The 10,062-nt window shown below is 37.3% G+C and overlaps 1 pseudogene; it reads right to left on the bottom strand.

The window, feature by feature from the left end:
• Window positions 1–8,035: 8,035 nt before the first annotated feature.
• LOC120595036 (60S ribosomal protein L4-like) lies at window positions 8,036–9,295 on the bottom strand (annotated as a pseudogene).
• Between the last annotated feature and the right edge of the window lie 767 nt (window positions 9,296–10,062).

Below are 10,062 nucleotides of genomic sequence, written 5' to 3'. Positions count from 1 at the left end.
TTCCTGACTTTTTTAAGATAAAGCTTTATTGGTTCATAGCTATGTTCATTTATTTATGTATTGTCTATGGGTATTTTCATGCTACAACAGAATTGAGTAGTTGTGACAGACTGGTCACAAAAGTACACGTTATCTGGCTCTTTATAGAAAATGTACTCTTGCTCTAGAGAAACATAAATGAAAAAATTCCATCTGATTATCAAAAGGTAGGGAAAGGGAAAAAAAGAAAAAATACTATGTAGAAAATATAAAATGAGATTGTAAGAATAAGCCCAAAGACTTAAATAATATGTATGGGTTAAATTCCTCTATAGTTAAATTGGAAAATATCCTATGATAATAGTTTATAAGAAGCTCACGTGGAACAATGTGCCATAGAAACAAAAAATGGTGAAATGAACAAAAATGTACTAGCAAAATGTGATCTCTAAAAACAGTGCTGAGGAGTCTGGGAAATGGCAGAGTGGGAAGAACCAAGAATCTGTCTTCCCACCTAGACAATAACTGCACTGGTAGAATCTGCCTGATGTAACTATTTTGGAACTCTTGAGTCAACTTAAAAGGTCAAAGATTTTATTTAACTCATTAACTAATGAGAGAAACAGTAAAATGGATGCAAATTAGCCAATATCCATTTGGCAACATCAATTGTATTCCTCTGGACACTATTTGCATTTCTATAAACAAGACTCATTGGCATTACTATCAGTTTTCTAGTTTTCTAAAACCTACAGAATTGTAAAATAGCTCAAAGACCAGGAAAAGCTGAAAGAACCCTGATGAGTGCATTAGACTGGACATCTAGTATGTTTTTCAATCCCTACGCTAATCAACTCCCCTGCCCCCTTGTCTTCCAAGGGTTTATTAGAATGTGAAAGTTTAAAAGCCAAAGTTTGGTGTGGCTGAAATGGTCGATTATAAAGGCAAGAGTCATTTGAAGTTGGAGATAGTTCTCCAGAACCTGAGACTATGTTAGTTGTGTGGCAAAAGAGAATTAAGGTAGCCGAAAATTAAACTTGCTAATCAGATGATCTTAAAATAATGTGATAATTTTGGATTATCTGGGTGGGTACGGGCACCCTTAAAGGTGGAATAGGGAGCCAGAAGAGGAATTCAGAGTGATAGGATATGAGAAGAACTCCACCTACTGTTTCTGGCTTTGAAAATGGAAAGGGGCAAGAGCTAAGGAATGTGGGTGGTTTCTAGAAGCTGGAAAAGGGGAAGGAATGGATTTTCCCCTAGAGAATCCTCCAGAAAGGAATGCAGCCCTGCCGACTTCTTGATTTCTAGCCCAATGAGACCTGTTTCAAACTTCTGAACTACAGAACTGTAAGATAATAAATTCATGTTGTTCTAAGCCTCTGCTTCTGCTTCCATATTTTCCTCATCAGGATCCTTATGATTACATCAAACCAAAATGGATAATCCAGGATAATTTTCTCATCTTAAAAACCCTTAATTTAATCACATTTGCAAATTTCCTTTTGCCACGTAAGGTAACATTTTCATATTTTTCTGGGGATATGGACATTATTCTATCACAGAACTTCAGGCTCTATCTCAATTTTTTTTATGCCCTTACATTTACATAACGTCCTGAAAGAATTCCATAGTCTTTCAATTCACTAATTGTTCTAATTGTTTATGTTCATTCTGTTACACAATCAGTTTTTAATCTCAGCAATTATGTTTTTAATTTTTAAGAACTCTGATTTGTGAATAGTTTGTGGGACCACAACTCCTTGTATCGCTCTAAAAGTACAAATTATGCTTTTTAAATATTCTATTTTCTTAACTCTTTCCTTGGGGATTAATTTTTTCCTTTGAGTTCGTGCTTGCTCTGCTGTAGGTTTTTTTCATATATTTGGTGACTTTTCATTTCCAGAGTATATATTTAGATGAATATTTAGGTAACATGGTATTTAGGGTGGTTATTTTGTTTGTTTTTGTTTTTTTTCTCTCTCTCTCAAGTGAGAATTTTTATTTCTAGAGTTGGAATACAAGTTCTGTTTTCAGGAGTGCTAGCGGTTGTAAGAAGGATGGAAGAGAGGATTGCAGGCTGAGCCGATGGTCTTTTAAACTGTGTAGTAGAGCAGAGGGGTGAAAGGTGGGCTCTAATACCAGACCAACTGGGTAAATCCTGGCTCTGCCACGTAGAGCTATGTGACTTTGGAAAATTTACCTAAATGCCCTGTGCCTCAATTTTCCTACTTCTAATATTGTGAAAAGAGTAGTACCTACCTCATAGACTTGTTATGAGGATTAAACATCAGTTCATATAAAGCTCTTAAAACAGTTTCTGGCCTAAAGTAAGAGTTCAATTCATATTAGCTGTTATTATGTAGTATACTCAATTTGTAAACATATGCACTTGTGGTTTTATTTTTCAGGTGATCTAGCCCTTTCTTCTGTCGACCACCTATAGGCTGCTGCTTCTCTTAGTTTACACTGCCTCTGCTTGTGAGATTACACTTTGGGGAAATTCTTCCTTTGCTTCTGATTTCCTCAAGAGTTTGATTTGTAGCCTTCAATAAATTTTCTATCCATACATAAGGACATATAATATATAATATATAGAGGCATGCATGAAATTCCTCTTATTTTCAAACACACTTATCTGCAACATTTTTTCAGTTACTGTATTTTAGACACATTTTTATATCAAAATGCACATATAAGTTTTCTTTAAGAAAAAAAGAGATACAAATAATTTTATAAATGGTACTGGGACAACAGGTTAGCTACTTGGGACAAAATCAAACTAATTAAGGAATTAAACATAAAATGTCAAAAGTTATCCAGAGAAAAATAGAAGTAAACAGCAAAGAAAGAATTCATTGTAAGGCGGAAGGCGGAGGGGCGGGGGGAACTGATTTGATAACATAAGAGAATTCTTTCAGAATGTGGACTTAATCCACATTTTAAAGCTTCTCCTAATCCTAGATCCCATTGAAGTGACAGCATATATTTTAAAAATAAAATACATAGCAACTCTGGAAATCCAGGAGGTCCCCACCAGCAGGACAGGGCAGCTAGAGGTTTCTCGAACTCGTAAAGCAGAGACAAACAGATCAATCATGAGACAACAGAGCTGAGAGATTGGTATAGAGGCAAAAGAGGTTCCTCCAAAAAGAATTTCCCCAGGAAGGTTACAGGCTAATCTCTCACTGGAGGCTGTAAGAACTAGCAGCCTAAGCAGCCTACAGACAGCTGGCTGAAGATCTGAGTCAGGACCAACCGTTCAACCAAACTTTTACTTTTGGATAAAAGCACAGGTGCAATCCTGTAAACTGAAAATTCTTACTTGGGAGACTCAAAAACCTCAAATTACTAACTATTGGGGAGCCACTATGGAGATTCCCTTTTATAACACCATCATTGGGAATAATAGTTAACATATATTTAATTATATTCTTTTGTCAGTGCCATACTGATTTGTTTATTTAACTACTAAATTTTAAAACTTTATTAGGGATTTTTGCTATTTGTGTTTTCAATACCTTATTTGAGACTTGACTTATCCCCAAATTTTAAAAATAACTCATAAATTCAATTCTAACTTGGCTATTTGAAGATTGAGAAAGAATAAAATTGCCTCTGGAAACATTTTTTAAAATTGAATATGGTAAAATTTTGGATATTTTTCCAGAAAAATCAAGAATGAGTTAATCATATTTCTCTGGAACATCACCTCAAACATCATTTAAGTTAATTGAATTAGAAGACAAGTTAACCTGTGAGACATTTTTCCTTCTGAAATAAAGGTAAATCCTGAACATGCCTGATGACTAACATCCCTCCTGAGGTTTAAATCAAGGTGGTCACTCTCAGTTTAGGTTTCAGTTAAGGTTCGATTAGGCCCATGGCAGCAACAAAAAGGCTGTGTCCAGAGTACTCAGAGCCAGAGATTTCCCCTCTACTTTTGGTAAAATCAAGGCAATACTTTGGGAGTTCAAATGAATCTTACAAATACTGGAATCGTATAGGCTCGCCCTTGGTCACAGATAACCCCAGTTTGTATTAGATGAAGTTCTAATTAAATTTACCTATGTCTATATAATCATTTTGAAAAGAATTCAGTGAAGCAGAATTTTAATGGTGCAAGGTATGAGTGTGGCGGGGGGTGGGGTGGTGGAGGAGCAGGAGAGGAAGTGAGATCAGGCTGTTTAAAGGTTGTAAAACATCTGTATTTCATCCAGGAAACATCCAAGAAGATAAAGATATATTGCAGAAGTTGCCTTCTTTGTTCGGGGGCGGGTGGTGGGGGGGGCGGGCATTTTAAAATTTTATTTTATTATATCGATGTAAGATAAACAGGCATCGATTTTTGTGAAGAAAAGATATAAAGAGACAATTTTCCCCCTTAGGCTTGTAAGACATGGAACTTTAGCTCTGAAAGAAGAAAGCTTCTGGCTGACTAACCTAGGAACCTTCAAAACTATTACACTTGAAGGTTCCTAGGGGAAAAAAGAAGTTGGTCAGATTTGCATAGAGGCCAAGGAGCCTATTGGGAAAAGTAGGAAGGAGACGCTGGCGCCTTGAGTTTTAACGTCACTACAACATATCTGATTTCTGAGGCTCTGTACTCCAAGGCCAGGTGGCAGTAAGAACTGCAAAAGACTCAGAGGAAACCTTCTGGTAGAGAAAAGGCTGGACTGGTGTGTGGCACTCCACAGACCAGATGTTGGGATGATGTGGAAACCACTGTATCATATCACACCTTGTATAATGACCTAACCTTAGATGAGACCTATGCCTGCTTTCTGCATTTGTCTATAGTTAGACTCCACTGTTGTCACTAAAGATTGTAACTGAGAAACCCAGATCTGCCACGGTATGGCACAACCACAAACTGAACAGAGAGGCAGGAGACTGCTTCTTCCTTCCTCAGCTGAGAGATGCCACTCCGAGGGCAGCAGTGAGGATATGGGGGCTGAGCCCAGCCAGGTGTTGCTGGATCTGAATTTATAAAAAGTTGGGTTCCCTCTTTAAAATAATACAAAATTCTGAACACAAAATTATTAGGGCCGCCTCCCAGGACCATGGAAAGGGGTTGTGCAAGAGAGGGGCCCTGAAGCTTCAGCTTGCTTAGTTTCTGGAAGAAGATTCCTTCACTGAGGTGGAGGCTGCCCTGAGTGGGAACCACTGTCTTCTGGAGTTATTCAGTGTGGCAGAGCAGTGGGCTTCTGGTAGATTAATGAAATTTTTTTTTTTCTCTCAGTGAAGGCTAGTAAGAAGGATCGATCCCTAGAACTCAGTAATGAGGAGCGAAAATAGACATTCATGTCATAAGTAGGATAGGGAGTGGCTCAGTCATATTATTTTGAATAACAGAAGTTTCCTGTGCCCTATGCTGGTAAAGCAGGACATACCTATCCATTCTATCACACATCTTGCGACTTTTGAAGTTAATGATATACTTAATAATTAATGGAAATTGGTTCAACTGTTGTAATATAAATGTTTCCACAAAGTTTCAAAAACACTACTCTTTCTAACATGTTAGGACCATTCCTACTTTTCAACTGTTGCCTTTGTTCTGACAACACTTTCAACTGAGTGCAAGTCAGTTCCATTAACTGTGCTCCTCTTCTCAAGGCAATCTTTTCTTCCTTCTCCCCCACCACCCCCCCCCCCATTTCCCAGCTAATGTATCCAACAGCTAGAATTGTAAGCTATCTTCCTAGCTTCACTTTCTTCTTTCTCTTTATCCTCCATAGCCCAAGAGTTAAGTCCAGTAGAATTTATTTTCTAATGTCTTTTCTATTCATTGCCTCCTTGTATCCCAGCATCACTATTCAATTCTAGAATGCTGCAGTGGCTTCAAGCCCTTCTAAAAATTTCTTTATGATGCTGCCAGAAAGGGACTTTCTAGAGCACAAATTTTGCATCACCATCAGCACACTAATCTTTCTGGTTCAGTAGAGTCCCAACTTCCTTTTTAGTATCATCTCTTATATGATGATTTTGCTCTTCCTCCGTAATTTGAATTATTCATACTTTTATGATTCCATAATACTTTTTAAAGTGTATTTCTTCAGTTTGAGCATTTCTGTCATTCCTATTTTTATAATATTGTGATGTATATACATATGTCTCCATCATTAGGCTGTGAGCAGGGCTGTGCCCTGTTCATTGTTATCCTTATTCTCTAACAAGGGATCTGGCCCATCAGGGGCCTGTGAGATCACAGCCATTACTGTTGGCAGAGTTTTACTTTTTATCCTCAATGCCCACAGAAAAAAGTCTGAGTTGCAAACGGAATTCTAAGACCACTTCTTTCTTCTTCTTGCATGTGCTCCATATGCAAGTGCCATTAATCATGTCTTAATGCATTACTTCCCTTTCTGGTACTCTATTCTGTTTTTATTCTTTTTCTAGAGGTCTTACCTCTCTATCCAATAATACTTAGTTTCCAGAGCTCTTCTCAGATTTTTTTAATAATAATAAAAAAATAAGTTCTGAATGGTCTTTACATTTCATTTTGAATGGTCTTTACATTCCAGAGAAGCATTGGTAATTTGAGTCCAGTGAAAATAAGAAATTGTTTTTGACATAGCATAGAATCTGCTTACAGCTGACTTAAAGAACTAAATAAGAGGTGAGCCATTTTCTGAGTTGTAAGTGATTTTTAAATTGCTCATGAAAGTAGAAGAGTCTTGGCAATGAAACCAGATGTCTTTGAGGGGATAATGGGTGAAAAAGCTTTTGTCATGTGGAGTAGTGATCATATGAGATTATAATTTAGCTGTAGTTACTAGTGATTGAAGGATATCTGTGTAATGAAATGTGGGTTGATAGCTTCAGTTCATTTTCCAATAGAGAAATGTCAGAATTTAAACGGGCCCCAAAGGGCTATAGGAAGTTGTGTCTTCCGAAGGAAAAAGTATTGAATGGAGAAAACGAACCTGATCCTGGATAATCAACAGAATCATTTTCTTGAAAGGCAGTTTAACTCTTCATTTCTCTCATAACGTACCCATTGATGTAGAGTTTATACAGTGCTGACCAGGGCTTGAGTGAGCAATCATATAGGGCAGGGAAAACAAGAAGTTCTCACCTAATACATAAACACATATTTACAAACCTGTCTTGTGTAGATGTTGTTGTCATTATATGAAATGCTAATGGTCAAACGAAGACTTTCTTAAATTTTTTTTATCTTAGGAATATATTGGTGGTATACAAATGAAAAAGTAAAAGCATTCAAAAATCTTTCCTGCAATGGCTTTAGAAGAAATAAAATTCAGGGAATTAGGAACGTTTTATTTTAACCCTCACAATTCAGTTTTAATTTTAATTAAAAATATTTTTGAAAGCCTATTATATGTAAAGTAGTATATGTGGTGCTAATAAGAATGCAAATCTATTACAAGGTTTTTGTGAGAGAAAGAAAAATGAGAAAAATATATGTGGGGCCTGTTTGTAAACTATATAAGAATATTTAAATGTTAGTTATAATAATTATCATTATTATTAAACAGACATCCTATGTGCCGGAATTCATAATCTAAAGGGGGATATAAATTTCTAAAAAAATTATTACTAAGAAGGTAGAATGAGTATACAACCAAATATGAGAAAAAACAAGGTTAATTCACAGTAAAGATGCCGATATTCTCAGTGTTTATTTTCATATTTTAATATCAGTGTTTAAATGTACCCAATAGAGAGTCAAAAGAATAATTTTCTAAGTTGCTTTTTATAAAACTGCCAAGTTGTTTACCTTTGGAACGTTCCTTCCCAAAAGAGAAAGCCAGACAAATGTTAAGAATGTGTATTTGTGTTCTTTGTAAAAACATTTCTAGACAGATATATATACACACAGATATACATGTGTATGCATAGTTGTGTGTATGTATTTTATCTATCATCTGTTCTCTCTCTCTCTCTTTCTCTCTCTCAGCTGACCTCTCCACCAATGCATTTCAACTTATTTGAATAATTAATTTTTTTTTTGCCTCTTTGATCAGGTTTTTATTCAAAATTAGCTGTCCAAAGTTATTTGACCTTTACGGAATAAACCAATTTCAGTTTATACTGCAGGCTTCTTTTCCTCTGTGGCGGGTTTCTTTTCTTGTGACTTGTCAGCTGCCAGTGTCCTGGTAGCTGCAGCCTTTTTTTTCCCACCAAAGTCTTCTGCTTCTTAATTGCAACAAGTCTTTCTTTTCTTTCTTACCACAGGCTTCTTACCTGGAACTCCCTTCTCATCTGATTTGGCTTCTAGCCCTGCTGCTGCCTTATCCACCCGTAGCTTGTGATTCTTGGCCTGGTGAAAAATGGTGTTCTGGCATGTGGCCTCCGCATGTGGGTTAAGCTTCAACATGATTCTCAGGTTTTCAGTGGATTCTTCTTTAGGACTCTGAGGCGCATCATCTTGAGTGGTGCTCGGAGGGATCTTTGGATCTCTGGGCTTTTTCAAGATTCTGATAAGGTCTGTATTGAGCCTCTTGTGCATAGGAAGGTGGTAGTTACTCTTGAGGGAGGCAGCTTTATGCCAAGTCCATGCCAATCATCTAACTTGCGGAAAGCACTTTGAGTCCTAATGCAGAAACGGCCCACATGCCACCAGGAGCAAGTTTCAAATATTTGGTTTGCTTACATCAAGCAGAGTAATTCCAGGGATGTTTCTGAAGACTTTGATGATACCGTTGTCCTCATTATAGATGATGCAAGGTCCCCTGCACTGGATGCAAGCTGGTTTCTCATTTTGCCCTTGCCAGCTCTCATTCACTCAGGGGCACAGAACTTTCTGATATCATTCCAGGCCTTAAGTTTCTTAAGAAGCAAAACAGCCTTCCTAAAATTCTTATAGGCTTCAACTTTATCTTCAGCTATCAAAGGAAGTTCAGGAACTTCCTCAATATGATGACCTTTAGACATGACCAGTGCTGGTAAATCCGAGGCAGCCAGGGCAGAGCAGATGGCATATTGCTTCTGTGTTGCATTCGCTCTGTGGTGCCAATGACACCTGGTTTTGGTTGGTGCAAACATGCAGCCCCCACAGCACATGTTGCCAAAACCATCCTGGCCAGAATGATGAGTCCCAATGCCTTGAACTCTGGGAATTCGAGCCACAGCTCTGCCAGTACCTTACAACTCAGTGCTGGTTTTGATGACCTGCTAATTCACTGACAGCATAGGGTTGTCTATTGTTTTTGTGCAAGTTGGTGTGAACAAAGTTTACAATATCTGGTCAAATGGGAGCTTTGAACACAGCAGGCAAAGTGACATTTTTGCCAGATGATTCCCCCTTTTCAGAGTACACTGATATCAGTGGACCAGCACACACCATGGCAGGGGGAGGAGAAAGCCACACTCCTCTCAACCTGGTGGCTCCCACAGGAAAAGCTGGATCATTAATTTTTAAATGCTACATGCTCCTTCTGGTCTACCAAAGGCTGAGAAGCTATATCTGCCTATAATAGCTAATGTTTATTAAGTGCTTATTATTTCTAATCACTCTCTATGTGATTTTTCTCATTAATAACTTATGAAATAAATAATTACCATCACTCCCTTTTTATAAAATGATGGGCTGGGATTTGAACTCAAGATAAAATGGCTACAGTGCCTGTATTCTCCATCATAATGCTGTATTTCTTCTCTACAAGTGGTGGTTATTCTTAGATTTCTATTCTTCCTCATGCTTAAATCATTCTCCGGATGTTGCTTAGCCACTTGGGGAGATTCAGTTTTCTTTCCAGTTCATTATTGTACTATTTCAAAGCAAAGCGGATAAATTCTGTCAAAATGAATTTCCATAAAGTGAATCAAGTTTTAGAGTATCAATCTAAAATCCGAGATGTGTTTCTATAACGAATAATATTTCTTAATAAGTAATAATAAAATTTTGATAAGGAGAGGGTTAAGATGGCAGCTAGCCCAGGTTAATTTGGAACCAATAAATCATTTCATAGTTATTGTCTTGAGATGATGGTATACTTTTTTGTTGTTGTTGACCAGAATGTCTTTTTTGTCTCATCATTCCTGCTGGGTCCTGGTTAATGCACCATAAATATCCAGACATTGCTCTGCACCTGGATTACCTACACTTTTATA

Source organism: Pteropus medius, unplaced genomic scaffold, assembly GCF_902729225.1.
Source record: "Pteropus medius unplaced genomic scaffold, Ma_sr-lr_union100, whole genome shotgun sequence".
NCBI lineage: Eukaryota > Metazoa > Chordata > Mammalia > Chiroptera > Pteropodidae > Pteropus > Pteropus medius.
This window is presented reverse-complemented; position numbering and strand designations above follow the sequence as displayed.